Here is a 4,095-nt window from a genome sequence, read left to right on the forward strand (position 1 = left end):
ATATGTAAGTGGACTCGTTGAATTTGTTCTTCTCTGACCAAATTATTTCACTTAGTATAGTAAATTCAAGGTTCAACTACATTGTAGCATGTGTCAGAATGCCCTTAGTTACCAAGGCTAAATAATATCTTCTTGTGTATGTACCACATTCTGTTTATCCATGTATCTGTCTGTGGACACTTGGGGGTTTTCCAGCCTTTGTTATTGTTGATGATACTGGTATGAATATGAGTGTACAAATATCTGTTCCAGTTCCAGCTTTCAAATGTTTTGAGTTAGTACCCTGAAGTAGAATTTGACAGATCATATGTTATCTCTGTGTTTAACATTTTGGGAGCTGTCATACTGTTTTCAACAGTGGCTGCACATTTTACTTTATTGGTGTACATGGCAGACTAATATGGCAGTTCATGTATGTGCTGCATTTTGTTTATATACACACCTGTTGATGGGCCTTTTAACTATTTTGACCTTGTGGCTATTGTGAACAGTGCTGCCGTGAATATTCGTGTACAAGTTTTTGTTTGAACACCTGTTTTCAATCCTTGAGGGTCTAACACCAGGATTGGAGTTGCTGAACCAAATTGTACTGGACATTTATATTTTTGAGGAAATGTCAAAATATTGTCCACATAGGCTACACCACTTTCCATTTCCACAAGCAATGTTTAAAAATTCCATTTGCTCTACATTGTTGCCAATATTCGGTATTTTGAATTTTTCTTTTTTTAATGTTACTAAAGATTTTTAATAACAAAAATACTGGCAAACAAGTTTTCAAATCATATAGAAAGTGTTGAAGCAAACCAGAAGGAAGATTAAAGAATAGAAACTCTACAAAAATCTAGGACAAAAATGCCATCTTCAGAAATCTTTGATACCATTACTGCTGTAAACATTGATACATGCCTACTCAGACTCTTTTAATCTATTACTTAGAAAGCTATTTTATTTATTTTTAAAATATTTATTGGAGTATAATTTCTTTACAATGTGTGTTAGTTTCTGGTTTATAACAAAGTGAATCAGTCATACGTATACATATATCCCCAGATCCCTCCCTCTTGCATCTCCGTCCCACTCTCCCTATCCCACTTCTCTAGGTGGTCAAAAAGCACCGAGCTGATCTCCCTGTGCTATGCAGCTGCATCCCACTAGCTATCTATTTTACATTTGGTAGTATATATAAGTCCATGTCACTCTCTCACTTCGTCCCAGTTTACACTTCCCCCTCCCAGTGTCCTCATGTCCATTCTCTATGTCTGCATCTTTATTCCTGTCCTGCCCCTAGGTTCTTCAGAACCTTTTTCTTTTCTTTTTAGATTCCATATATATGTGTTAGCATACGGTATTTGTTTTTCTCTTTCTGACTTACTTCACTCTGTATGACAGTCTGTAGTTACATCTACCTTATTACAAATAACTCAATTTCGTTTCTTTTTATGGCTGAATAATATTCCATTGTATTGTGGAATATTATCCATTCATCTGTCAATGGACACTTTGGTTTGTTCCATGTCCTGGTTATTGTAAATAGAGCAGCAATGAACACTGTGATACATGATTCTTTTTGAATTACGGTTTTCTCCGGGTGTATGGCCAGTAGTGGGATGGCTGGGTCGTGTGGTAGTTCTATTTTTAGTTTTTTAAGGAACTGCCATACTGTTCTCCATAGTTGCTGTATCAATTTACATTCCCACCAACACTGCAAGAGGTTTCCCTTTTCTCCACACCCTCTCCAGCATTTATTGTTTGTAGATTTCTTAATGATGGCCATTCTGACTGGTGTGAGGTGATACTTCACTGTAGTTTTGATTTGCATTTCTCTAATGATTAGGGATGTTGAGCATCTTTTCAAGTGTTTGTTGGTAATCTGTATATCTTCTTTGGAGAAAAGTCTATTTAGGTCTTCTGCTCATTTTTGGATTGGGTATTTTGTTTTCTGATACTGAGCTGCATGAGATGCTTGTAATTTTTGGAGCTTAATCCTTTGTCAGTTTCTTCATTGGCAAATATTTTCTCCCATTCTGAGGGTTGTCTTTTCCTCTTGTTTATTGTTTCCTTTGCTCTGAAAAAGCTTTTAAGTTTCATCAGGTATCATTTGTTTATTTTTGTTTTCATTTCCATTTCTCTAGGAGGTGGGTCACAAAGGATCTTGCTGTGATTTATGTCAGAGTGGTCTTTGTCTGTTTTCCACTAAGAGTTTTATAGTGTCTGGCCTTACATTTAGGCCTTTAATCCATTTTGAGTTTATTTTTGTGTACGGTGATAGGGAGTGTTCTAATTACATTCTTTTACATGTAGCTGTCAAGTTTTCCGAGCACAACTTATTGAAGGGACTCTCTTTTCTCCATTGTACACTCTCACCTCCTTTATCAAAAATAAGATGACCATAGGTGCGTGGGTTTATCTCTGGGCTTCATCCTGTTCCATTGATCTATATTTCTGTTTTTGTGCCAGTACCATACTGTCTTGGTTACTGTAGGTTTGTAGTAGAGTCTGAAGGCTGGGATCCTGATTCTTCCAGCTCCGGTTATCTTTCTCAAGATCGCTTTGGCTATTCGGGGTTTTCTGTGTTTCCGTACAAATAGTGAAATTTTTTGTTCTAGTTCTGTGGAAAATGTCATTGGTAGTTTGACAGGTATTGCAGTCTGGAGATTGCTTTCAGTTTGTAGATTGTTTTGAGTAGTAGAGTCATTTTCACAATGTTGATTCTTCCAATTCAAAAACATGGTATATCTCTCTATTTGTTTGTATCATCTTTAATTTCTTTCTCAGTGTCATAATTTTCTGCATACGTGTCTTCTGTCTCCTTAGGTAGGTTTATTCCTAGGTATCTTATTATTTTTGCTGCATTGGTAAATGGGAATGTTTCCTTAGTTTCTCTTTCAGATTTTTCATCATTAGTGTATTGGAATGGGAGAGACTTTTGTGCACTAATTTCGTCTCCTGCTACTTTACCAAATTCATTGATTAGCTCTAATAGTTTTCTTGTAGCATCTTTAGGATTCTCTTTGTATAGTATCATGTCATTTGCAAACAGTGACAGTTTTACTTCTTCTTTTCCAATTTTGATTCCTTTTATTGCTTTTTCTTCTCTGATTGCTGTGGCTGAAACTTCCAAAACTATGTTGAATAATAGTGGTGAGAGTGGACAACCTTGTCTTGTTTCTGATCTTAGAGGAAATGGTTTCGGTTTTTCACCATTGAGAAAGATGTTGGCTTTGGTTTGCCATATATGGCCTTTATTATGTTGAAGTAAGTTCCCTCTGTGCCTATTTTCTGGAGGGTTTTTATCATAAATGGGTTTTGAATGTTGTTAAAAGCTTTTTCTGTATCTATTGAGATGATCATATGGTTTTTCTAGTTCAGTTTTTTAATGTGGTTTATCACATTGATTCATTTGTGTATATTGAAAATTCCTTGTATTCCTTGGATAAATCCCGCTTGGTCATGGTGCATGATTCTTTTAATGTGCTGTTGGATTCTGTTTGCTAGTATTTTGGTGAGGATTTTTGCATCTATGTTCATCAGTGATATTGGCCTGTAGTTTTCTTTGTTTGTGACATCTTTGTCTCGTTTGGTATCAGGGTGATGGTGGCCTCGTAGAATGTGTGTGGGAGTGTTCATCCATCTGCAATATTTTGGAGGAGTTTGAGAAGGATATCTGTTAGTTCTTCTCTAAATGTTTGATAGAATTCGCCTGTGAAGCCATCTGGACCTGGGCTTTTGTTTGCTGGAAGATTTTTAATCACAGTCTCAATTTCTGTCCTTGTGATTTGTTGGTTTCTATTTCTTCCTGGTTCAGTCTTGGAAGGTTTTGCTTTTCTAAGAATTTGTCCATTTCTTCCAGGTTGTCCATTTTATTGGCATAGAGTTTCTTGTAGTAATCCCTCCTTATCCTTTGTATTTCTGCAGTGTCAGTTTTTACTTCTCCTTTTTCATTTCTAATTCTATTGATTTGAGTCTTCTCCCTTTTTTTCTTGATGAGTGTGGCTAATGGTTTATCAATTTTGTTTATTTCACAAAGAATCAGCTTTTAGTTTTATTGATCTTTGCTATTGTTTCCTTCATTTCTTTTTCATGTATTTCTGA

The sequence above is a fragment of the Delphinus delphis genome, chromosome 16 (genome assembly GCF_949987515.2).
Source record: "Delphinus delphis chromosome 16, mDelDel1.2, whole genome shotgun sequence".
NCBI classification, from domain to species: domain Eukaryota; kingdom Metazoa; phylum Chordata; class Mammalia; order Artiodactyla; family Delphinidae; genus Delphinus; species Delphinus delphis.